The sequence below is a fragment of the Petromyzon marinus genome, chromosome 35 (genome assembly GCF_048934315.1).
Source record: "Petromyzon marinus isolate PM22_M1 ecotype Great Lakes invasive population chromosome 35, UKy_Petmar_22M1.pri1.0, whole genome shotgun sequence".
NCBI lineage: Eukaryota > Metazoa > Chordata > Hyperoartia > Petromyzontiformes > Petromyzontidae > Petromyzon > Petromyzon marinus.
The window spans coordinates 6,249,691-6,274,216 of NC_133701.1; the positions used below are offsets into that span (position 1 = coordinate 6,249,691).

The 24,526-nt window shown below is 41.2% G+C and overlaps 1 protein-coding gene and 28 non-coding genes across 29 annotated transcripts in view; 28 read left to right on the forward strand and 1 right to left on the reverse strand.

The window, feature by feature from the left end:
- FBXO4 (F-box protein 4) overlaps positions 1-24,526 on the forward strand; it is a 93,136-nt gene that overhangs the window by 3,107 nt on the left and 65,503 nt on the right. The gene's annotated exons all lie outside the window — the stretch shown is intronic.
- Positions 860-931, forward strand: TRNAQ-UUG (transfer RNA glutamine (anticodon UUG)). The gene has a single exon. It is a non-coding gene; the product is annotated as a tRNA-Gln (tRNA).
- TRNAQ-UUG (transfer RNA glutamine (anticodon UUG)) lies at positions 1,241-1,312 on the forward strand. Its single transcript has one exon. It is a non-coding gene; the product is annotated as a tRNA-Gln (tRNA).
- TRNAQ-CUG (transfer RNA glutamine (anticodon CUG)) lies at positions 2,022-2,093 on the forward strand. Its single transcript has one exon. It is a non-coding gene; the product is annotated as a tRNA-Gln (tRNA).
- TRNAQ-CUG (transfer RNA glutamine (anticodon CUG)) lies at positions 2,648-2,719 on the forward strand. Its single transcript has one exon. It is a non-coding gene; the product is annotated as a tRNA-Gln (tRNA).
- Positions 4,419-4,490, reverse strand: TRNAQ-UUG (transfer RNA glutamine (anticodon UUG)). The gene has a single exon. It is a non-coding gene; the product is annotated as a tRNA-Gln (tRNA).
- Positions 5,238-5,309, forward strand: TRNAQ-CUG (transfer RNA glutamine (anticodon CUG)). Its single transcript has one exon. It is a non-coding gene; the product is annotated as a tRNA-Gln (tRNA).
- On the forward strand, positions 6,755-6,826 carry TRNAQ-CUG (transfer RNA glutamine (anticodon CUG)). Its single transcript has one exon. It is a non-coding gene; the product is annotated as a tRNA-Gln (tRNA).
- Positions 7,122-7,193, forward strand: TRNAQ-CUG (transfer RNA glutamine (anticodon CUG)). Its single transcript has one exon. It is a non-coding gene; the product is annotated as a tRNA-Gln (tRNA).
- Positions 8,969-9,040, forward strand: TRNAQ-CUG (transfer RNA glutamine (anticodon CUG)). The gene has a single exon. It is a non-coding gene; the product is annotated as a tRNA-Gln (tRNA).
- On the forward strand, positions 9,335-9,406 carry TRNAQ-UUG (transfer RNA glutamine (anticodon UUG)). Its single transcript has one exon. It is a non-coding gene; the product is annotated as a tRNA-Gln (tRNA).
- Positions 9,959-10,030, forward strand: TRNAQ-CUG (transfer RNA glutamine (anticodon CUG)). Its single transcript has one exon. It is a non-coding gene; the product is annotated as a tRNA-Gln (tRNA).
- On the forward strand, positions 10,714-10,785 carry TRNAQ-UUG (transfer RNA glutamine (anticodon UUG)). Its single transcript has one exon. It is a non-coding gene; the product is annotated as a tRNA-Gln (tRNA).
- On the forward strand, positions 11,469-11,540 carry TRNAQ-CUG (transfer RNA glutamine (anticodon CUG)). Its single transcript has one exon. It is a non-coding gene; the product is annotated as a tRNA-Gln (tRNA).
- TRNAQ-UUG (transfer RNA glutamine (anticodon UUG)) lies at positions 12,850-12,921 on the forward strand. Its single transcript has one exon. It is a non-coding gene; the product is annotated as a tRNA-Gln (tRNA).
- Positions 13,577-13,648, forward strand: TRNAQ-CUG (transfer RNA glutamine (anticodon CUG)). Its single transcript has one exon. It is a non-coding gene; the product is annotated as a tRNA-Gln (tRNA).
- TRNAQ-CUG (transfer RNA glutamine (anticodon CUG)) lies at positions 14,327-14,398 on the forward strand. Its single transcript has one exon. It is a non-coding gene; the product is annotated as a tRNA-Gln (tRNA).
- Positions 14,709-14,780, forward strand: TRNAQ-CUG (transfer RNA glutamine (anticodon CUG)). Its single transcript has one exon. It is a non-coding gene; the product is annotated as a tRNA-Gln (tRNA).
- On the forward strand, positions 15,830-15,901 carry TRNAQ-CUG (transfer RNA glutamine (anticodon CUG)). The gene has a single exon. It is a non-coding gene; the product is annotated as a tRNA-Gln (tRNA).
- On the forward strand, positions 16,578-16,649 carry TRNAQ-UUG (transfer RNA glutamine (anticodon UUG)). Its single transcript has one exon. It is a non-coding gene; the product is annotated as a tRNA-Gln (tRNA).
- On the forward strand, positions 17,332-17,403 carry TRNAQ-CUG (transfer RNA glutamine (anticodon CUG)). Its single transcript has one exon. It is a non-coding gene; the product is annotated as a tRNA-Gln (tRNA).
- TRNAQ-CUG (transfer RNA glutamine (anticodon CUG)) lies at positions 17,714-17,785 on the forward strand. The gene has a single exon. It is a non-coding gene; the product is annotated as a tRNA-Gln (tRNA).
- TRNAQ-CUG (transfer RNA glutamine (anticodon CUG)) lies at positions 18,835-18,906 on the forward strand. Its single transcript has one exon. It is a non-coding gene; the product is annotated as a tRNA-Gln (tRNA).
- TRNAQ-UUG (transfer RNA glutamine (anticodon UUG)) lies at positions 19,583-19,654 on the forward strand. Its single transcript has one exon. It is a non-coding gene; the product is annotated as a tRNA-Gln (tRNA).
- Positions 20,208-20,279, forward strand: TRNAQ-CUG (transfer RNA glutamine (anticodon CUG)). The gene has a single exon. It is a non-coding gene; the product is annotated as a tRNA-Gln (tRNA).
- On the forward strand, positions 21,324-21,395 carry TRNAQ-CUG (transfer RNA glutamine (anticodon CUG)). Its single transcript has one exon. It is a non-coding gene; the product is annotated as a tRNA-Gln (tRNA).
- TRNAQ-UUG (transfer RNA glutamine (anticodon UUG)) lies at positions 22,689-22,760 on the forward strand. The gene has a single exon. It is a non-coding gene; the product is annotated as a tRNA-Gln (tRNA).
- On the forward strand, positions 23,443-23,514 carry TRNAQ-CUG (transfer RNA glutamine (anticodon CUG)). The gene has a single exon. It is a non-coding gene; the product is annotated as a tRNA-Gln (tRNA).
- On the forward strand, positions 24,190-24,261 carry TRNAQ-UUG (transfer RNA glutamine (anticodon UUG)). The gene has a single exon. It is a non-coding gene; the product is annotated as a tRNA-Gln (tRNA).

The following is a 24,526-nucleotide window of genomic DNA, read 5'->3' on the forward strand; positions in this document are numbered from 1 at the left end:
CGTACGTACGCCTGACGCACCCCCCCCCCCCCCCAATCCTATAGAACGGCCGATATTTAATCCACGCGGAAACGAGCAAGGATTCATATTAACGTGATTAAGCAAACAGATAGTCCACCGCTGGACTATCTAACTCATTTGAAGGCCAATGTAGACAAATTATTATCGAGACTTCACCCCCCCCCCCCCCACCGTTTTCTATGCGTGCATTATCAGCAGACCCCCCCCCCCCATACGCAAGCCAACGCATTTGGGTTAACCCCCCTCCCCCATCCATGCGTACGGACTAAATGGATGGGCCCTTCCTGGCCTGTGAATGTATTTTCTCGTGGTGAATAGATCGCACGTGCTAAGGTGGCCAGGAGAGGGCAGCACAGCAATGTGCTTTGATTCAAGTGTTCACCTTTTGAGTGTTTTTCTCCATATCCATACGTACTTGGGAGTGGTGCTTCCATCTGACTTTCCAAACACTCAATAATAGACCAAAAAAATGCAATACATTTGTCAATACCACTGTTGTGATTTAAAGCTTTCGTGACTGCAGGGATTCATATTATTGGTTATTTTATCATGTTATTGTTTCCCTTCGACGTGACTTTACCGAAAGTACCAAGAATATGAATACCACTGTTACCTTAAATAATTGGCGACGTTTCGGGCAATGGCCCTTCTCCATAGCCTGAAACGTCGCCTGATTTTCATTTGAAGGCCATCGCCAAATAATGTACAATACTCATTTAAAGAGTTAACCAAGCGTCCCAATGCAAGACACAGAATCATGATTCGTAACGAGCGAAGCCGCAATTCGAGATTGAATCCATGGTGGTGTTGATCGTATAATCCGTGCCTCAGGTGTGGCGGTTCCATGGTGTAATGGTTAGCACTCAGGACTTTGAATCCTGTGATCCGAGTTCAAATCTCGGTGGGACCTAGTCGTATTTAAAAAATATGTTTTTTGTAGTTTTGTCATAATTAAAATCACTATTTCTGAGTTATTATTTCAACTGAATATGATTCAGCTTCTTAGGCAGCCTGATTGACGAGTCAACAGTGAGTCCTGTCCTCCCAAAATCACTGCACATGACAACCACTAAATCTTTAATCACTGATCTGAATTCCACCATCCTGCTCAATTCCGAAATGCCACGGTTGCACCTGCCCATATCCCCTCTGTCATTTGTTTAAATTTACCTTCTCTTTTCTCAATTCTCTCTTATGTAATAATCGCAGGTCATCAGTCGGTTCCATGGTGTAATGGTTAGCACTCAGGACTTTGAATCCTGCGATCCGAGTTCAAATCTCGGTGGGACCTGTAAATGCAGTTTTTTGGTAAGTAGCAATTCTTAATTCAATAATCGTAATAGACATTGAGTTTCGTGATTGCTTTGGAGTCGTTCTCTTCTAGGGTGAGCAATCACTGTGCGTGTTACAAGTTCAAATTATTATTGAATGTTTAAGGATGGGCAGCATTTGTACGTTTAAATATGGCCAGGAGATGGCAGTACAGCGATGCACCGAGTCTATTGTGGTCCAGCAATGAGTAGTTTTCTCTAAGTATCGAACAATCGTCTTGTTTCCTCTCACTTGTTAGACACTTTGAACACTCAACGATAGTTGGACTAAAGTAAGTAATGTCTCATGTCCACCGAGCTGATTAAAGGAAACTGATTCACGGTGAAATATCCCAATGCAGGGAGGGGCCTGCTGAGAATCTTAACAAAGTACTTGGGAAATATCCTCCAAGAAAAACTTACCTGTATCTTATGCAGTCCATGGTCTAACAGAGTTCTGGGAGTGTATAATTTCAGCAGCATTGTTTCATAACAAACAATGCTGCTGAAATAACCGATGGGTTATGTAAGAAATAGTTTTATTTTCTCGCGCGGTATTTATATTCTCCACAAAGAGGCGAATTATTTTTCCCCATATGAAAAGTATTACCACGTTAATGAATGGATTCCGTAGAGTTTGATCGATCACACACACACTGGGGTTGGCTTATCGGCCCGGCAGTGTGTGGCGGTTCCATGGTGTAATGGTTAGCACTCAGGACTCTGAATCCTGCGATCCGAGTTCAAATCTCGGTGGGACCTGGAGTAATATATTTTTTTATTTGTGTAAGTTTTAATTCTGAATTCAATAATCCGAATAGAAATTGAGTCTCGTGCCGCATGTGCTCTCTAATTAGTTATTTGTAAACGTCAGTGCCCCTTTCTGTATTCTGTAATTGTATATATTTTTTAGCCACGCGATGGTGGCTACGCACACAAAATAATACAATCCAGCACTGTGGGGGCCGCGAGTGTGGTGATGTTGCGAAACTCCGTATCAGAATTTTCATTTAGACTGTGGGAATCCGATGAGCTATGAAGCTCCTTTTCACAGATGTCCAGGTATCCGTGGGCGTCGAGGTACCATAATCAGGAACGCCAAGAGAAGTCGGTACAGCAAATGTTGGGACTCCCACCCGTTCCATCTGTACGATTATCGAGTGTATATGAAGGAGACCTCTTATCTGCTTATCTAGTTGGTATTATATATTCTGGACAACGGCCCCAGATCAAGTGGGCCACCGTGTCAGTGGAAAGTTGCCGTTTCGAGTTTGATTGATCACACGGGGTTGCCTGATCAGCTGGGCAAGCGTGGAGGTTCCATGGTGTAATGGTTAGCACTCAGGACTCTGAATCCTGCGATCCGAGTTCAAATCTCGGTGGGACCTGCGAATAATATATATTTTTTGCCAGTTGTGATTCTCGACGAATAATAGTTGGAGAAATTGGCGTAGTCGTTGGAAAATGAGGCTCGCGCTTGTTCGGCTTGTTGAATTCGTTATTGGGCAACATTCGTTTCCTGTAGCGTATTCGGATGTGCAGTGGATGTATTGCACTTACTCTTTGGTTCTTTCGGCAAAGTCACGACGTCGTCCAGGCGTTCTGTCAAAGTCACGTGGTGACTTAATTTATTTAATTTTATACCCACGTGACTTTACCGAGTGCGGATCCCTGCAGTCACGAAAACTTAAAATCGATATTAGTATTGTGCTTGTTAAGGTGACCAGCAGATGGCAGCATCACTACAATGAGTTGAATCCAACCGGTGCTGAGCTTTGAGCATTCTCCCCCAACTCGTCTGGCTTCATGTCACTGACCAAACACTTCTGTATGGGGAGTCTTAAGACTTGGTGAGGCTCTCTTAGGAAAAAAGTGAAGTATCGTATTAACGAAAAGGCAGTGATGTTCACAGTGTCCACTATATATAATGCATACAGGTTGTGTGGTGGTTCCATGGTGTAATGGTTAGGGCTCAGGACTTTGAGAGACAAAGTGGGTTTAGCACGCACGTTATACACACATTTGGTAATGTTTTATGATTGTGTAATCGTATGACCAGGAGGCAGTACATTCATAAATTAAATCGAAGTGTGCTGGCTCAGGTTTTGAGTGCCCGAGAACATGGAGTGATTAAATAATCACGCATGCAGGCGCGAAATGGATAGTTGCTCCACAATGGATTGTTTTCTTCACCCGATGTTAATTTGCGGCAACTATGCGGATTTCTTCATCACAGCGGTGGATAGATCGTGGCCGCTGACGATGGAGGTTTTTTTTGTTTTTGTTGCACCAATGAAGTGTTCTCAATAAAATCCTGAATCGATTAATCACTGACCAACATGCAGAGCTTCAGCCCTTCCAAGGACTTGGTGCAGTAAAGACTTTTATTTGTCTGAAGGCCGTGAACTTTACAGTGCCACGTTAAAGGCGAACTAGAAAATGGCGCCTGCTAAGAAATCGTGAACTAAGCTGTGGTGCATTCAATGGTGTAATGGTTTAGCACTCAGGACTCTGAATCCTGCAGTCTGAGTTTAAGTCTCGGTCAGAGCCTGGCTAAATATATGCATTTTAAAAATATTATTCAGAACTCCAAATCCCTCGAACCAAGGACAAACTTTGGTAGGATCAAACAATGCATTTTGTAAACGGCTAATTGACTTGTAGTAAAATGACAGTGAAACTCCTCTGATGCACAACCTCAAAAATCCATATTATCCACCCTCCCTAATAGAATCCCCGTGGCACCACAGAAAAGTCGTTCTAATTATGCTTTCTGCATAAGAGCTGCACCTGGAAGTCTAGTCCATAGTTGCTAAATCATTTGCATTTGTTGAGGTTTAAAGTAAATCTTATTGAAAAATGAATCCTATTATATGCTTGGTAGAGACTGATAATTATGCAGTGAAAACTCAAGGCGGTAACGATGTCTTCCATAGAGCTGTAGCATTTAAATCAGCTCGTGTAAGAGCTCTATTAATTTCACGAAAAATTACTGGACTCAAAGAAATATTATTTTTCAAACAAGAACTAATACATTGATTGAATTCTACATACGGAGATGTATTTATTGCAACGTAAAAATACACTTGGTTCCACCGAGATTTGAACTCGGATCGCAGGATTCAAAGTCCTGAGTGCTAACCATTACACCATGGAACCTTCACACAGAAAGCTTATTACACAGTCAACACGAGAGTGGGTTCAATAAATTGTATTAAATCAATAATACAATAATGCTGCTTCGAACTTTTTTTAAGATTGAGTGGTTGCTTTTAAGAGATTATGAAGTTAGTAGGGCAAGTGTGCTGGTTCCAGAGTGTAATGGTTATTAGCACTCAGGGCTGTGAATCCTACGATCTGACATCGTCTTTGTGGCACCTGCAAATATATTTTTTTAATGTTCACGTTACAGCTGTGAGTTTAATTGTTTTTAAATCAGTGTCATTTGTTATGGTATTTAATCAATGAACAACGCTATTTGTTTCTGAATGTGTGGTAATATTTTGATGAGAAGATTATGGTCAGACATTGGCTGGGTACAGCCAGTGTGTTGGTACTGTGGGTGTAATGGTAAATACCCAGGATTCTGAATCCTGTGAGCGAGATTTCAAATCTCAATGGGACATGTCAGTTATAATTAGAATCCTGAGTTCTGAGTTATTATTTTAACTGAATATGCTTTAGGATTTAAGGCAGCCTGATTGTTGAGTCAGCTGTGAGTGCTGTCCTCCCAAAATCACTGCACATGACAACCACTAAATCTGCAATCACTGATCTGAATTCTAACATCGTGCTCAATTACTATTTGCCACGATTAGACCTTGCCACATCCCCGCTGTCACTTGTTTCTATTTTCCTTCTCTTTCTCTCAATTCTCACTTGTGTGATGAGCACAGGTCAACAGTTGGTTCCATGGTGTAATGGTTAGCACTCAGGACTCTGAATCCTGCGATCTGAGTTCAAAGCTCGGTGGGACCTTTCTGTGATTTGATAAACATTTATATTGTAGTTTTGTTATTATTAGAATCCTGAGTTTTAAGTTATTATTTTAACGAATATGATTCAGCTTCTACGGCAGCCTGATTGTTGAGTCAGCAGTGAGTCCTGTCCTCCCAAAATCACTCCGCATGACAACCACTAAATCTGCAATCACTGAAGAATTCCAACATCGTGCTCAATTACTATTTGCCACGGTTACACCTGCCCATATCCCCTCTGTCATTTGGTTCTATTTGCCTTCTCTTTCTCTCAATTCTCACTTGTGTAATAAGCACATTTCATCATTTGGTTCCATGGTGTAATGGTTAGCACTCAGGACTTTGAATCTGGCGATCCGAGTTCAAGTCTCGGTGGAGCCAGGTATGTGTTTTTATTACGATATTCCTATTAATATGGATTGAATCCTGTATAGAATGTAATTTGCAGGCCATGTCGCCCTTGACGAAGAGCATTATAGCTCAATGGGCTTTGAATCTTTGCATTTTTGTTTGTTTTTACACAAATGAACTATTCTTCTTTGGAATTTTGTAGTGAATCATGGTTGCCCAACACACTGAGCTCTTATACATTGTTTGTGACTTACAGGTTGATTCAGGGCTCAGCAACAATGTTTACAAAATGGGGACAGAAACTACTGCAGGAAGAGTGCATCGTTCTGCAACCATGGGTGTTTGTCCCATGGTGTCATGGTTACCACTCAGGACTCTGAATCCTGCAATCAGAGTTTAAACCTCAGTGGGACCTAGCCATGTTTAAAAAATGTTTCTATTAGTTTTGTCATAATTAAAATCACGATTTCTGAATTATTATTTTAACTGAATATGATTCAGCTTCTAAGGCAGCCTGATTGATGAGTCAACATTGTCCTCCCAAAATCACTGCACATGACAACCACTAAATCTGCAATCACTGATCTGAATTCGAACATCGTGCTCAATTACTTTTTGCCACGATTAGACCTGGCCACGTTCCCGCTGTCATTTGGTTCTATTTTCCTTCTCTTTCTCTCAGTTTTCACTCGTGTGATGAGTGCAGGTTATCAGTTGGTTCCATGGTGTAATGGTTAGCAATCAGGACTCTGAATCCTGCGATCCAAGTTCAAATCTCGGTGGGACCTTCCCTTAATTTGACAAATATTTATATTGTAGTCTTGTTAATATTAAATTCCTGAGTTCTGAGTTATTATTTCAACTGAATATGCTTCAGGATCTAAGGCAGCCTGATTGTTGAGTAAACAGTGAGTCCTGTCCTCCCAAAATCACTCCGCATGACAATCACTAAATCTGCAATCTCTGATCTGAATTCCAACATCGTGCTCCATTACTATATGCCACGATTATACCTGGCCACATCCGCACTGTCATTTGGTTCTATTTTCCTTCTCTTTCAGTTTTCACTCGTGTGATGAGTGCAGGTTATCAGTTGGTTCCATGGTGTAATGGTTAGCACTCAGGACTCTGAATCCTGCGATCCGAGTTCAAATCTCGGTGGAACCTTCCCGTGATCTAACAAAGGTGCATATTGAAGTTTTGTTAATATTAGAGTTCTGAGTTATTATTTTAAATGAATATGCTTCAGGATCTAAGGCAGCTTGACTGTTGAGTTAGCAGTGAGTGCTGTGCTCCTACACTTGACAACCACTAAATCTGCAATCACTGATCTGAATTCCAACATCGTGCTGAATTCCTATATGCCACGGTTACACCTCCCCTCATCCCCTCTGCCATTTGATTCTATTTGCCTTCTCTTTCTCTCAATTCTCACTTGTGTAATAATCACAGGTCAGCAGTTGGTTCCATGGTGTAATGCTTAGCACACAGGACTCTGAATCCTGTGACCCGAGTTCAAAGCTCGGTGGGACCTTCCCGTGATTTAACAAATATTTATATTGTAGTTTTGTTAATATTGAAATCCTGAATTCTGAGTTATTAACTTAACTAAATATGCTTCAGCATCTAAGGCAGCCTGACTGTTGAGTCAGCAGTGAGTGCTGTGCTCACAAAATCACTCATCATGACAACCACTAAATCTGCAATCACTGATCTGAATTCTAACATCGTGCTGAATTCCTATAGAGCACGGTTACACCTGCCCATATCCCCGCTGTATTTGGCTCTATTTGCCTTCACTTTTTCTCAATTCTCATTGTGTAATGACCCGTGTTCATCAGGTGGTTCCATGGTGGAACCAGGTATGTGTTTTTATTACGACATTCCTAGTAATATGGATTGAATCCTGTATAGAATGTAATTTTCAGGCCATGTCGCCCTTGACGAAGAGCATTATAGCTCAATGGGCATTGAAACTTTGATTTTTTTGTTTTTCCACAAATGAACTATTCTTCTTTGGAATTTTGTAGTGAATCATGGTTGCCCAACACACTGAGCTCTTATGCATTGTTTGTGACTTACAGGTTGATTCAGGGCTCAGCAACAATGTTTACAAAATGGGGACAGAAACTACTGCAGGAAGAGTGCATCGTTCTGCAACCATGGGTGTTTGTCCCATGGTGTCATGGTTAGCACTCAGGATTCTGAATCCTGCGATCAGAGTTCAAACCCCCGTGGGAGCAAGCCATGTTTAAAAAAATGTTTTGTAGTTTTATTATCATTAAAATCACGATTTCTGAGTTATTATTTTAACCGGATATGATTCAGCTTCTAAGGCAGCCTGATTGATGAGTCAACAGCGTCCTCCCAAAATCACTCCACATCACAACCACTAAATCTGAAATCACTGATCTTAGTTCCAACATCGTACTCAATTACTATTTGCCACGATAAGACCTGGCCTCATCCCCGCTGTCATTTGGTTCTATTTTCCTTCTCTTTTTCATCAGTTTTCATTGGTGTGATGAGCATATGTCATCAGTTGGTGCCATGGTGTAATGGTTAGCACTCAGGACTCTGAATCCTGCGATCTGAGTTCATATCTCGGTGGGACCTTCCCTTAATTTGTCAAATATTTATTTTGTACTTTTGTTATAATTAGAATCCTGAGTTCTGAGTGATTATTTTAACTGAATATGCTTCAGGATCTAAGGCAGCCTGACTGTTAGTCAACACTGAGTGCTGTGCTCCCAAAATCACTGCACATGACAACCACTAAATCTGCAATCACTCATCTGAATTCCAACATCGTGCTCAATTACTATTTGCCACGATAAGACCTGGCCTCATCCCCGCTGTCATTTGGTTCTATTTTCCTTCTCTTTTTCATCAGTTTTCATTGGTGTGATGAGCATATGTCATCAGTTGGTGCCATGGTGTAATGGTTAGCACTCAGGACTCTGAATCCTGCGATCTGAGTTCATATCTCGGTGGGACCTTCCCTTAATTTGTCAAATATTTATTTTGTACTTTTGTTATAATTAGAATCCTGAGTTCTGAGTGATTATTTTAACTGAATATGCTTCAGGATCTAAGGCAGCCTGACTGTTAGTCAACACTGAGTGCTGTGCTCCCAAAATCACTGCACATGACAACCACTAAATCTGCAATCACTCATCTGAATTCCAACATCGTGCTCAATTACTATTTGCCACGATTAGACCTGGCCAGATCCCCGCCGTCATTTGGTTCTATTTGCCTTCACTTTTTCTCAATTCTCACTTGTGTAATGACCCGTGTTCATTAGTTGGTTCCATGGTGTAATGGTTAGTACGCAGGACTCTGAATCCAGCGATCCGAGTTCAAATCTCGGTGGGACCTTGCTGTGATTTGACAAAAAAATTTTTTGTTATAATTTGAGTTCTAAGTCGTTATTTTAACTGAATATGCTTCAGGATCGAAGGCAGCTTGATCGATGAGCCAACAGTGAGTCCTGTCCTCCGAAAATCACTCCACATGACTACCACTAAATCTGCAATCACTGATCTGAATTCCAACATCGTGCTGAATTCCTATATGCTACGGTTATACCTGCCCATATCCCCTCTGTATTTGGCTGTATTTGCCTTCACTTTTTCTCAATTCTCATTGTGTAATGACCCGTGTTTATCAGGTGGTTCCATGGTGTAATGGTTAGCACTCAGGACTTTGAATCCTGCGATCCGCGTTCAAGTCTCGGTGGAACCAGATATGTGTTTTTATTACGATATTCCTAGTAATATGGATTGAATCCTGTATAGAATGTAATTTTCAGGCCATGTCGCCCTTGACGAAGAGCATTATAGCTCAATGGGCATTGAAACTTTGAATTTTTTGTTTTTCCACAAATGAACTATTCTTCTTTAGAATTTTCTAGTGAATCATGGTTGCCCAACACACTGAGCTCTTATGCATTGTTTGTGACTTACAGGTTGATTCAGGGCTCAGCAACAATGTTTAAAAAATGGGGACAGAAAGTACTGCAGGAAGAGTGCATCGTTCTGCAACCATGGGTGTTTGTCCCATGGTGTCATAGTTAGCACTCAGGACTCTGAATCCTGCGATCCGAGTCAACAGTTTCCTCCCAAAATCACTCCACATCACAACCACTAAATCTGCAATCACTGATCTGAGTTCCAACATCGTGCTCAATTACTATTTGCCACGATAAGACCTGGCCTCATCCCCACTGTCATTTGGTTTTATTTTCCTTCTCTTTCCATCAGTTTTCATTGGTGTGATGAGCACATGTCATCAGTTGGTTCCATGGTGTAATGGTTAGCACTCAGGACTCTGAATCCTGCGATCTGAGTTCAAATCTCGGTGGGACCTTCCCTTAATTTGTCAAATATTTATTTTGTACTTTTGTTATAATTAGAATCCTGAGTTCTGAGTTATTATTTTAACTAAATATGCTTCAGGATCTAAAGCAGCGTGACTGTTAGTCAACACTGAGTGCTGTGCTCCCAAAATCACTGCACATGACAACCACTAAATCTGCAATCACTCATCTGAATTCCAACATCGTGCTCAATTACTATTTGCCACGATTAGACCTGGCCACATCCCCGCTGTCATTTGGTTCTATTTGCCTTCTCTTTTTCTCAATTCTCACTTGTGTAATGACCCGTGTTTATCAGTTGGTTCCATGGTGTAATGGTTAGTACTCAGTATTCAGGACTCTGAATCCTGCGATCCGAGTTAAAATCTCGGTGGGACCTTGCTGTGATTTGACATATTTTTGTTTTGTTATAATTTGAGTTCTGAGTCATTATTTTAAGTGAATATGCTTCAGGATCGAAGGCAGCTTGATCTACGAGTCAACAGTGAGTCCTGTCCTCCCAAAATCACTCATCATGACAACCACTAAATCTCCAATCACTGATCTGAATTCCAACATCGTGCTCAATTCCTATATGCCACGATTATACCTGCCCATATCCCCTCTGTATTTCGCTCTATTTGCCTTCACTTTTTCTCAATTCTCATTGTGTAATGATCCGTGTTGATCAGGTGGTTCCATGGTGTAATGGTTAGCACTCAGGACTTTGAATCCTGAGATCCGAGTTCAAGTCTCGGTGGAGCCAGGTATGTGTTTTTATTACGATATTCCTAGTAATATGGATTGAATCCTGTATAGAATGTAATTTGCAGGCTATGTCGCCCTTGACGAAGAGCATTATAGCTCAATGGGCATTGATGCTTTGAATTTTTTGTTTTTCCACAAATGAACTATTCTTCTTTGGAATTTTGTAGTGAATCATGGTTGCCCAACACACTGAGCTCTTATGCATTGTTTGTGACTTACAGGTTGATTCAGGGCTCAGCAACAATGTTTAAAAAATGGGGACAGAAAGTACTGCAGGAAGAGTGCATCGCTCTGCAGCCATGGGTGTTTGTCCCATGGTGTCATGGTTAGCACTCAGGATTCTGAATCTTGCGATCAGAGTTCAAACCCCCGTGGGACCAAGCTATGTTTAAAAAAATGTTTTTGTAGTTTTATTATCATTAAAATCACGATTTTTGAGTTATTATTTTAACTGAATATGATTCAGCTTCTAAGGCAGCCTGATTGATGAGTCAACAGCGTCCTCCCAAAATCACTCCACATCACAACCACTAAATCTGCAATCACTGATCTGAGTTCCAACATCGTGCTCAATTACTATTTGCCACGATAAGACCTGGCCTCATCCCCGCTGTCATTTGGTTCTATTTTCCTTCTCTTTCCATCAGTTTTCATTGGTGTGATGAGCATATGTCATCAGTTGGTTCCATGGTGTAATGGTTAGCACCCAGGACTCTGAATCCTGCGAGCTGAGTTCAAATCTCGGTGGGACCTTCCCTTAATTTGTCAAATATTTATTTTGTACTTTTCTTATAATTAGAATCCTGAGTTCCGAGTTATTATTTTAACTAAATATGCTTCAGGATCTAAGGCAGCATGACTGTTGAGTCAACACTGAGTCCTGTCCTCCCAAAATCACTCATCATGACAACCACTAAATCTCCAATCACTGATCTGAATTCCAACATCGTGCTCAATTACTAATTTGCACGATTAGACTTGGCCACAACCCCGCTGTCATTTGTTTCTATTTTACTTCTCTTTCACTCAATTCTCACTTGTGTAATAATCACAGGCCATCAGTTGGTTCCATGGTGTATTGGTTAGCACTCATGACTCTGAATCCTGCAATCTGAGTCAACAGTGTCCTCCCAAAATCACTCCACATCACAACCACTAAATCTGCAATCACTGATCTGAGTTCCAACATCGTGCTCAATTACTATTTGCCACGATGAGACCTGGCCTCATCGCCGCAGTCATTTTGTTCTATTTTCCTTCTCTTTCCATCAGTTTTCATTGGTGTGATGAGCACATGTCATCAGTTGGTTCCATGGTGTAATGGTTAGCACTCAGGACTCTGAATCCTGCGATCCGAGTTCAAATCTCAAGGGGACCTTCCCTTAATTTGTCAAATATTTATTTTGTACTTTTGTTATAATTAGAATCCAGAGTTCCGAGTTATTATTTTAACTAAATATGCTTCAGGATCTAAGGCAGCATGACTGTTGAGTCAACACTGAGTCCTGTCCTCCCAAAATCACTGCACATGACAACCACTAAATCTGCAATCACTCATCTGAATTCCAACATCGTGCTCAATGACTATTTGCCACGATTAGACCTGGCCTCATCCCCGCCGTCATTTGGTTCTATTTGCCTTCATTTTTTCTCAATTCTCCCTTGTGAAATGACCCGTGTTTATCAGTTGGTTCCATGGTGTAATGGTTAGTACTCAGTACTCAGGACTCTGAATCCTGCGATCTGAGTTCAAATCTCGGTGGGACCTTGCTGTGATTTGACATATTTTTGATTTGTTATAATTTGAGTTCTGAGTCATTATTTTAAGTGAATATGCTTCAGAATCGAAGGCAGCTTGATCGATGAGTCAACAGTGAGTCCTGTCCTCCCAAAATCACTCATCATGACAACCACTAAATCTCCAATCACTGATCTGAATTCCAACATCGTGCTCAATTCCTATATGCCACGATTATACCTGCCCATATCCCCTCTGTATTTGGCTCTATTTGCCTTCACTTTTTCTCAATTCTCATTGTGTAATGACCGATGTTCATCAGGTGGTTCCATGGTGTAATGGTTAGCACTCAGGACTTTGAATCCTGCGATCCGAGGTCAAGTCTCGGTGGAGCCAGGTATGTGTTTTTATTACGATATTCCTAGTAATATGGATTGAATCCTGTATAGAATGTAATTTTCAGGCCATGTCGCCCTTGACGAAGAGCATTATAGCTCAATGGGCATTGAAACTTTTAATTTTTTGTTTTTCCACAAATGAACAATTCTTCTTTGGAATTTTGTAGTGAATCATGGTTGCCCAACACACTGAGCTCTTATGCATTGTTTGTGACTTACAGGTTGATTCAGGGCTCAGCAACAATGTTTAAAAAATGGGGACAGAAACTACTGCAGGAAGAGTGCATCGTTCTGCAACCATGGGTGTTTGTCCCATGGTGTCATGGTTAGCACTCAGGATTCTGAATCCTTCAATCAGAGTTCAAACCCCCGTGGGACCAAGCCATGTTTAAAAAATGTTTTTGGTCTGAGTTCTTATTTTAACCGGATATGATTCAGCTTCTAAGGCAGCCTGATTGATGAGTCAACAGCGTCCTCCCAAAATCACTCCACATCACAACCACTAAATCTGAAATCACTGATCTGAGTTCCAACATCGTACTCAATTACTATTTGCCACGATAAGACCTGGCCTCATCCCTGCTGTTAGTTGGTTCTATTTTCCTTCTCTTTCCATCAGTTTTCATTGGTGTGATGAGCATATGTCATCAGTTGGTTCCATGGTGTAATGGGTAGCACTCAGGACTCTGAATCCTGCAATCCGAGTTCAAATCTCGGTGGGACCTTCCCTTAATTCGTCAAATATTTATTTTGTACTTTTGTTATCATTAGAATCCTGAGTTTTGAGTGATTATTTTAACTGAATATGCTTCAGGATCTAAGGCAGCCTGACTGTTAGTCAACACTGAGTGCTGTGCTCCCAAAATCACTGCACATGACAACCACTAAATCTGCAATCACTCATCTGAATTCCAACATCGTGCTCAATGACTATTTGCCACGATTAGACCTGGCCACATCCCCGCCGTCATTTGGTTCTATTTGCCTTCACTTTTTCTCAATTCTCACTTGTGTAATGACCCGTGTTCATTAGTTGGTTCCATGGTGTAATGGTTAGTAAGCAGGACTCTGAATCCTGCGATCCGAGTTCAAAGCTTGGTGGGACCTTACTGTGATTTGACAACTATTGGTTTTGTTATAATTTGAGTTCTGAGTCATTATTTTAACTGAATATGCTTCAGGATCGAAGGCAGCTTGATCGATGAGTCAACAGTGAGTCCTGTCCTCCCAAAATCACTCATCATGACAACCACTAAATCTGCAATCATTGATCTGAGTTCCAAGAACGTGCTCAATTACTATTTGCCACGATAAGACCTGGCCTCATCCCCGCTGTCATTTGGTTCTCTTTTCCTTCTCTTTCCATCAGTTTTCATTGGTGTGATGAGCACATGTCATCAGCTGGTTCCATGGTGTAATGGTTAGCACTCAGGACTCTGAATCCTGCGATCCGAGTTCAAATGTCGGTGGGACCTTCCCTTAATTTGTCAACTATTTATTTTGTACTTTAGTTATAATTAGAATCCTGAGTTCTGAGTGATTATTTTAACTGAATATGCTTCAGGATCTAAGGCAGCCTGACTGTTAGTCAACACTGAGTGCTGTGCTCCCAAAATCACTGCACATGACAACCACTAAATCTGCAATCACTCATCTGAATTCCAACATCGTGCTCAATGACTATTTGCCACGATTAGACCTGGCCACATCCCCGCCGTCATTTGGTTCTATTTGCCTTCACTTTTTCTCAATTCTCACTTGTGTAATGACCCGTGTTCATTAGTTGGTTCCATGGTGTAATGGTTACTACGCAGGACTCTGAATCCTGCGTTCCGAGTTCAAATCTCGGTGGGACCTTGCTGTGATTTGACATATTTGTGATTTTTTATAATTTGAGTTCTGAGTCATTATTTTAAGTGAATATGCTTCAGAATCGAAGGCAGCTTGATCGATGAGTCAACAGTGAGTCCTGTCCTCCCAAAATCACTCATCATGACAACCACTAAATCTCCAATCACTGATCTGAATTCCAACATCGTGCTCAATTCCTATATGCCACGATTATACCTGCCCATATCCCCTCTGTATTTGGCTCTATTTGCCTTCACTTTTTCTCAATTCTCATTGTGTAATGACCGATGTGCATCAGGTGGTTCCATGGTGTAATGGTTAGCACTCAGGACTTTGAATCCTGCGATACGAGGTCAAGTCTCGGTGGAGCCAGGTATGTGTTTTTATTACGATATTCCTAGTAATATGGATTGATTCCTGTATAGAATGTAATTTTCAGGCCATGTCGCCCTTGACGAAGAGCATTATAGCTCAATGGGCATTGAAACTTTTAATTTTTTGTTTTTCCACAAATGAACTATTCTTCTTTGGAATTTTGTAGTGAATCATGGTTGCCCAACACACTGAGCTCTTATACATTGTTTGTGACTTACAGGTTGATTCAGGGCTCAGCAACAATGTTTAAAAAATGGGGACAGAAACTACTGCAGGAAGAGTGCATCGTACTGCAACCATGGGTGTTTGTTCCATGGTGTCATGGTTAGCACTCAGGATTCTGAATCCTGCGATCAGAGTTTAAACCCCCGTGGTACTAAGCCATGTTTAAAAAATGTTTTTGGTAGTTTTATTATCATTAAAATCACGATTTCTGAGTTCTTATTTTAACCGAATATGATTCAGCTTCTAAGGCAGCCTGATTGATGAGTCAACAGCGTCCACCCAAAATCACTCCACATCACAACCACTAAATCTGAAATCACTGATCTGAGTTCCAACATCGTACTCAATTACTATTTGCCACGATAAGACCTGGCCTCATCCCCGCTGTCATTTGGTTCTCTTTTCCTTCTTTTTCCATCAGTTTTCATTGCTGTGATGAGCACATGTCATCAGCTGGTTCCATGGTGTAATGGTTAGCACTCAGTACTCTGAATCCTGCGATCCGAGTTCAAATCTCGGTGGGACCTTCCCTTAATTCGTCAAATAGTTATTTTGTACTTTTGTTATCATTAGAATCCTGAGTTCTGAGTGATTATTTTAACTGAATATGCTTCAGGATCTAAGGCAGCCTGACTGTTAGTCAACACTGAGTGCTGTGCTCCCAAATTCACTGCACATGACAACCACTAAATCTGCAATCACTCATCTGAATTCCAACATCGTGCTCAATTACTATTTGCCACGATTAGACCTGGCCACATCCCCGCCGTCATTTGGTTCTATTTGCCTTCACTTTTTCTCAATTCTCACTTGTGTAATGACCCGTGTTCATTAGTTGGTTCCATGGTGTAATGGTTAGTAAGCAGGACTCTGAATCCTGCGATCCGAGTTCATATCTTGCTGGGACCTTGCTGTGATTTGACATATTTTTGATTTGTTATAATTTGAGTTCTGAGTCATTATTTTAAGTGAATATGCTTCAGAATCGAAGGCAGCTTGATCGATGAGTCAACAGTGAGTCCTGTCCTCCCAAAATCACTCATCATGACAACCACTAAATCTCCAATCACTGATCTGAATTCCAACATCGTGCTCAATTCCTATATGCCACGATTATACCTGCCCATATCCCCTCTGTATTTGGCTCTATTTGCCTTCACTTTTTCTCAATTCTCATTGTGTAATGACCAATGTTCATCAGGTGGTTCCATGGTGTAATGGTTAGCACTCAGGACTTTGAATCCTGCGATCCGAGGTCAAGTCTCGGTGGAGCCAGATATGTGTTTTTATTACGATATTCCTAGTAATATGGATTGATTCCTGTATAGAATGTAATTTTCAGGCCATGTCGCCCTTGACGAAGAGCATTATAGCTCAATGGGCACTGAAACTTTGAATTTTTTGTTTTTCCACAAATGAACTATTCTTCTTTGGAATTTTGTAGTGAATCATGGTTGCCCAACACACTGAGTTCTTATACATTGTTTGTGACTTACAGGTTGATTCAGGGCTCAGCAACAATGTATAAAAAATGGGGACAGAAACTACTGCAGGAAGAGTGCATCGTACTGCAACCATGGGTGTTTGTCCCATGGTGTCATGGTTAGCACTCAGGATTCTGAATCCTGCGATCAGAGTTCAAACCCCCGTGGAACCAAGCCATGTTTAAAAAATGTTTTTGTAGTTTTATTATCATTAAAATCACGATTTCTGAGTTATTATTTTAACCGAATATGATTCAGCTTCTAAGGCAGCCTGATTGATGAGTCAACAGCGTCCTCCCAAAATCACTCCACATGACAACCACTAAATCTGAAATCACTGATCTGAGTTCCAACATCGTACTCAATTACTATTTGCCACGATAAGACCTGGCCTCATCCCTGCTGTTATTTGGTTCTATTTTCCTTCTCTTTCCATCAGTTTTCATTGGTGTGATGAGCATATGTCATCAGTTGGTTCCATGGTGTAATGGTTAGCGCTCAGGACTCTGAATCCTGCGATCCGAGTTCAAATCTCGGTGGGACCTTCCCTTAATTCGTCAAATAGTTATTTTGTACTTTTGTTATCATTAGAATCCTGAGTTCTGAGTGATTATTTTAACTGAATATGCTTCAGGATCTAAGGCAGCCTGACTGTTAGTCAACACTGAGTGCTGTGCTCCCAAAATCACTGCACATGACAACCACTAAATCTGCAATCACTCATCTGAATTCCAACATCGTGCTCAATGACTATTTGCCACGATTAGACCTGGCCACATCCCCGCCGTCATTTGGTTCTATTTGCCTTCACTTTTTCTCAATTCTCACTTGTGTAATGACCCGTGTTCATTAGTTGGTTCCATGGTGTAATGGTTACTACGCAGGACTCTGAATCCTGCGTTCCGAGTTCAAATCTCGGTGGGACCTTGCTGTGATTTGACATATTTGTGATTTTTTATAATTTGAGTTCTGAGTCATTATTTTAAGTGAATATGCTTCAGAATCGAAGGCAGCTTGATCGATGAGTCAACAGTGAGTCCTGTCCTCCCAAAATCACTCATCATGACAACCACTAAATCTCCAATCACTGATCTGAATTCCAACATCGTGCTCAATTCCTATATGCCACGATTATACCTGCCCATATCCCCTCTGTATTTGGCTCTATTTGCCTTCACTTTTTCTCAATTCTCATTGTGTAATGACCGATGTGCATCAGGTGGTTCCATGGTGTAATGGTTAGCACTCAGGACTTTGAATCCTGCGATACGAGGTCAAGTCTCGGTGGAGCCAGGTATGTGTTTTTATTACGATATTCCTAGTAATATGGATTGATTCCTGTATAGAATGTAATTTTCAGGCCATGTCGCCCTTGACGAAGAGCATTATAGCTCAATGGGCATTGAAACTTTTAATTTTTTGTTTTTCCACAAATGAACTATTCTTCTTTGGAATTTTGTAGTGAATCATGGTTGCCCAACACACTGAGCTCTTATACATTGTTTGTGACTTACAGGTTGATTCAGGGCTCAGCAACAATGTTTAAAAAATGGGGACAGAAACTACTGCAGGAAGAGTGCATCGTACTGCAACCATGGGTGTTTGTCCCATGGTGTCATGGTTAGCACTCAGGATTCTGAATCCTGCGATCAGAGTTTAAACCCCCGTGGGACTAAGCCATGTTTAAAAAATGTTTTTGGTAGTTTTATTATCATTAAAATCACGATTTCTGAGTTCTTATTTTAACCGAATATGATTCAGCTTCTAAGGCAGCCTGATTGATGAGTCAACAGCGTCCACCCAAAATCACTCCACATCACAACCACTAAATCTGAAATCACTGATCTGAGTTCCAACATCGTACTCAATTACTATTTGCCACGATAAGACCTGGCCTCATCCCCGCTGTCATTTGGTTCTCTTTTCCTTCTCTTTCCATCAGTTTTCATTGCTGTGATGAGCACATGTCATCAGCTGGTTCCATGGTGTAATGGTTAGCACTCAGTACTCTGAATCCTGCGATCCGAGTTCAAATCTCGGTGGGACCTTCTCTTAATTCGTCAAATAGTTATTTTGTACTTTTGTTATCATTAGAATCCTGAGTTCTGAGTGATTATTTTAACTGAATATGCTTCAGGATCTAAGGCAGCCTGACTGTTAGTCAACACTGAGTGCTGTGCTCCCAAATTCACTGCACATGACAACCACTAAATCTGCAATCACTCATCTGAATTCCAACATCGTGCTCAATGACTATTTGCCACGATTAGACCTGGCCACATCCCCGCCGTCATTTGGTTCTATTTGCCTTCACTTTTTCTCAATTCTCACTTGTGTAATGACCCGTGTTCATTAGTTGGTTCCATGGTGTAATGGTTAGTAAGCAGGACTCTGAATCCTGCGATCCGAGTTCATATCTCGCTGGGACCTTGCTGTGATTTGACATATTTTTGATTTGTTATAATTTGAGTTCTGAGTCATTATTTTAAGTGAATATGCTTCAGAATCGAAGGCAGCTTGATCGATGAGTCAACAGTGAGTCCTGTCCTCCCAAAATCACTCATCATGACAACCACTAAATCTCCAATCACTGATCTGAATTCCAACATCGTGCTCAATTCCTATATGCCACGATTATACCTGCCCATATCCCCTCTGTATTTGGCTCTATTTGCCTTCACTTTTTCTCAATTCTCATTGTGTAATGACCAATGTTCATCAGGTGGTTCCATGGTGTAATGATTAGCACTCAGGACTTTGAATCCTGCGAGCCGAGTTCAAGTCTCGGTGGAGCCAGGTATGTGTTTTTATTACGATATTCCTAGTAATATGGATTGAATCCTGTATAGAATGTAATTTGCAGGCCATGTCGCCCTTGACGAAGAGCATTAAAGCTCAATGGGCATTGAAACTTTGAATTTTTTGTTTTTCCACAAATGAACTATTCTTCTCTGGAATTTTGTAGTGAATCATGGTTGCCCAACACACTGAGCTCTTATGCATTGTTTGTGACTTACAGGTTGATTCAGGGCTCAGCAACAATGTTTAAAAAACGGGGACAGAAACTACTGCAGGAAGAGTGCATCGTTCTGCAACCATTGGGTGTTTGTCCCATGGTGTCATGGTTAGCACTCAGGACTCTGAATACTGCGATCCGAGTCAACAGTGTCCTCCCAGAATCACTCCACATCACAACCACTAAATCTGCAATCACTGATCTGAGTTCCAACATCGTGCTCAATTACTATTTGCCACGATAAGACCTGGCCTCATCCCCGCTGTCATTTTGTTCTATTTTCCTTCTCTTTCCATCAGTTTTCATTGGTGTGATGAGCACATGTCATCAGTTGGTTCCATGGTGTAATGGTTAGCACTCAGGACTCTGAATCCTGCGATCCGAGTTCAAATCTCGGTGGGACCTTCCCTTAATTTGTCAAATATTTATTTTGTACTTTTGTTATGATTAGAATTCTGAGTTCTGAGTGATTATTTTAACTGAATATGCTTCAGGATCTAAGGCAGCCTGACTGTTAGTCAACACTGAGTGCTGTGCTCCCAAAATCACTGCACATGACAACCACTAAATCTGCAATCACTCATCTGAATTCCAACATCGTGCTCAATGACTATTTGCCACGATTAGACCTGGCCTCATCCCCGCCGTCATTTGGTTCTATTTGCCTTCACTTTTTCTCAATTCTCACTTGTGTAATGACCCGTGTTTATCAGTTGGTTCCATGGTGTAATGGTTAGTAAGCAGGACTCTGAATCCTGCGATCCGAGTTCAAATCGCGGTGGGACCTTGCTGTGATTTGACAAATTTTTGTTTTGTTATAATTTGAGTTCTGAGTCATTATTTTAAGTGAATATGCTTCAGGATCGAAGGCAGCTTGATCGATGAGTCAACAGTGAGTCCTGTCCTCCCAAAATCGCTCATCATGACAACCATTAAATCTGCAATCACTGATCTGAGTTCCAACATCGTGCTCAATGACTATTTGCCACGATTAGACCTGGCCACATCCCCGCCGTCATTTGGTTCTATTTGCCTTCACTTTTTCTCAATTCTCACTTGTGTAATGACCCGTGTTCATTAGTTTGTTCCATGGTGTAATGGTTAGTACGCAGGACTCTGAATCCTGCGATCCGAGTTCAAAGCTCGGTGGGGCCTTGCTGTGATTTGACAAATATTGGTTTTGTTATGATTTGAGTTCTAAGTCGTTATTTTAACTGAATATGCTTCAGGATCGAAGGCAGCTTGATCGATGAGTCAACAGTGAGTCCTGTCCTCCCAAAATCACTCATCATGACAACCACTAAATCTCCAATCACTGATCTGCATTCCAACATCGTGCTCAATTACTATATGCCACGATTATACCTGCCCATATCCCCTCTGTATTTGGCTCTATTTGCCTTCACTTTTTCTCAATTCTCATTGTGTAATGACCGATGTTCATCAGGTGGTTCCATGGTGTAATGGTTAGCACTCAGGACTCTGAATCCTGCGATCCGAGTTCAAACCTCGGTGGGACCTTCCCTTAATTTGTCAACTATTTATTTTGTACTTTTGTTATAATTAGAATCCTGAGTTCTGAGTGATTATTTTAACTGAATATGCTTCAGGATCTAAGGCAGACTGACTGTTAGTCAACACTGAGTGCTGTGCTCCCAAAATCACTGCACATGACAACCACTAAATCTGCAATCACTCATCTGAATTCCAACATCGTGCTCAATTACTATTTGCCACGATTAGACCTCGCCACATCCCCGCTGTCATTTGGTTCTATTTGCCTTCTCTTTCTATCATTTTTCACTCGTGTGATGAGCACGTGTCATCAGTTGGGTTCCATGGTATAATGAGTAACACTCAGGACTCTGAATCCAGCGATCCGAGTTCAAATCTCGGTGGGACCTTGCTGTGATTTGACAAATTTTTGTTTTGTTATAATTTGAGTTCTGAGTCGTTATTTTAAGTGAATATGCTTCAGGATCGAAGGCAGCTTGATCGATGAGTCAACAGTGAGTCCTGTCCTCCCAAAATCACTCATCATGACAACCACTAAATCTCCAATCACTGATCTGAATTCCAACATCGTGCTCAATTACTATTTTGCACGATTAGACTTGGCCACAACCCCGCTGTCATTTGTTTCTATTTTCCCTCTCTTTCACTCAATTCTCACTTGTGTAATAATCACAGGCCATCAGTTGGTTCCATGGTGTATTGGTTAGCACTCATGACTCTGAATCCTGCGATCCGAGTCAACAGTGTCCTCCCAAATCACTCCGCATCACAACCACTAAATCTGCAATCACTGATCTGAATTCCAACATCGTGCTCAATTACTATTTGCCACGATTAGACCTGGCCACATCCCCGCTGTCATTTGGTTCTATTTGCCTTCTCTTTTTCTCAATTCTCACTTGTGTAATGACCCGTGTTTATCAGTTGGTTCCATGGTGTAATGGTTAGTACTCAGTACTCAGCACTCTGAATCCTGCGATCCGAGTTCAAATGTCGGTGGGACCTTGCTGTGATTTGACATATTTTTGATTTGTTATAATTTGAGTTCTGAGTCATTATTTTAAGTGAATATGCTTCAGGATCGAAGGCAGCTTGATCGATGAGTCAACAGTGAGTCCTGTCCTCCCAAAATCACTCATCATGACAACCACTAAATCTCCAATCACTGATCTGAATTCCAACATCGTGCTCAATTCCTATATGCCACGATTATACCTGCCCATATCCCCTCTGTATTTGGCTCTATTTGCCTTCACTTTTTCTCAATTCTCATTGTGTAATGACCGATGTTCATCAGTTGGTTCCATGGTGTAATGGTTAGCACTCAGGACTTTGAATCCTGCGAGCCGAGTTCAAGTCTCGGTGGAGCCAGGTATGTGTTTTTATTACGATATTCCTAGTAATATGGATTGAATCCTGTATAGAATGTAATTTGCAGGCCATGTCGCCCTTGACGAAGAGCATTAAAGCTGAATGGGCATTGAAACTTTGAATTTTTTGTTTTTCCACAAATGAACTATTCTTCTTTGGAATTTTGTAGTGAATCATGGTTGCCCAACACACTGAGCTCTTATGCATTGTTTGTGACTTACAGGTTGGTTCAGGGCTCAGCAACAATGTTTAAAAAATGGGGACAGAAAGTACTGCAGGAAGAGTGCATCGTTCTGCAACCATGGGTGTTTGTTCCGTGGTGTCATGGTTAGCACTCAGGATTCTGAATCCTGCGATCAGAGTTCAAACCCCCGTGGGACCAAGCCATGTTTAAAAAATGTTTTTCTAGTTTTATTATCATTAAAATCACGATTTCTGAGTTATTATTTTAACTGAATATGATTCAGCTTCTAAGGCAGCCTGATTGATGAGTCAACAGCATCCTCCCAAAATCACTCCACATCACAACCACTAAATCTGAAATCACTGATCTGACTTCCAACATCGTACTCAATTACTATTTGCCACGATAAAACCTGGCCTCATCCCCGCTGTCATTTGGTTCTATTTCCCTTCTCTTTCCATCAGTTTTCATTGGTGTGATGAGCAGTTGTCATAAGTTGGTTCCATGGTGTAATGGTTAGCACTCAGGACTCTGAATCCTGCGATCCGAGTTCAAATCTCGGTGGGACCTTCCCTTAATTTGTCAAATATTTATTTTGTACTTTTGTTATAATTAGAATCCTGAGTTCTGAGTGATTATTTTAACTGAATATGCTTCAGGATCTAAGGCAGCCTGACTGTTAGGCAACACTGAGTGCTGTGCTCCCAAATCACTGCACATGACAACCACTAAATCTGCAATCACTCATCTGAATTCCAACATCGTGCTCAATGACTATTTGCCACGATTAGACCTGGCCACATCCCCACCGTCATTTGGTTCTATTTGCCTTCACTTTTTCTCAATTCTCACTTGTGTAATGACCCGTGTTCATTAGTTTGTTCCATGGTGTAATGGTTAGTACGCAGGACTCTGAATCCTGCGATCCGAGTTCAAAGCTCGGTGGGACCTTACTGTGATTTGACAAATATTGGTTTTGTTATGATTTGAGTTCTAAGTCGTTATTTTAACTGAATATGCTTCAGGATCGAAGGCAGCTTGATCGATGAGTCAACAGTGAGTCCTGTCCTCCCAAAATCACTCATCATGACAACCACTAAATCTCCAATCACTGATCTGCATTCCAACATCGTGCTCAATTACTATATGCCACGATTATACCTGCCCATATCCCCTCTGTATTTGGCTCTATTTGCCTTCACTTTTTCTCAATTCTCATTGTGTAATGACCGATGTTCATCAGTTGGTTCCATGGTGTAATGGTTAGCACTCAGGACTTTGAATCCTGCGATCCGAGTTCAAGTCTTGGTGGAGCCAGGTATGTGTTTTTATTACGATATTCCTAGTAATATGGATTGAATCCTGTATAGAATGTAATTTTCAGGCCATGTCGCCCTTGACGAAGAGCATTATAGCTCAATGGGCATTGAAACTTTGATTTTTTTGTTTTTCCACAAATGAACTATTCTTCTTTGGAATTTTGTAGTGAATCATGGTTGCCCAACACACTGAGCTCTTATGCATTGTTTGTGACTTACAGGTTGATTCAGGGCTCAGCAACAATGTTTAAAAAACGGGGACA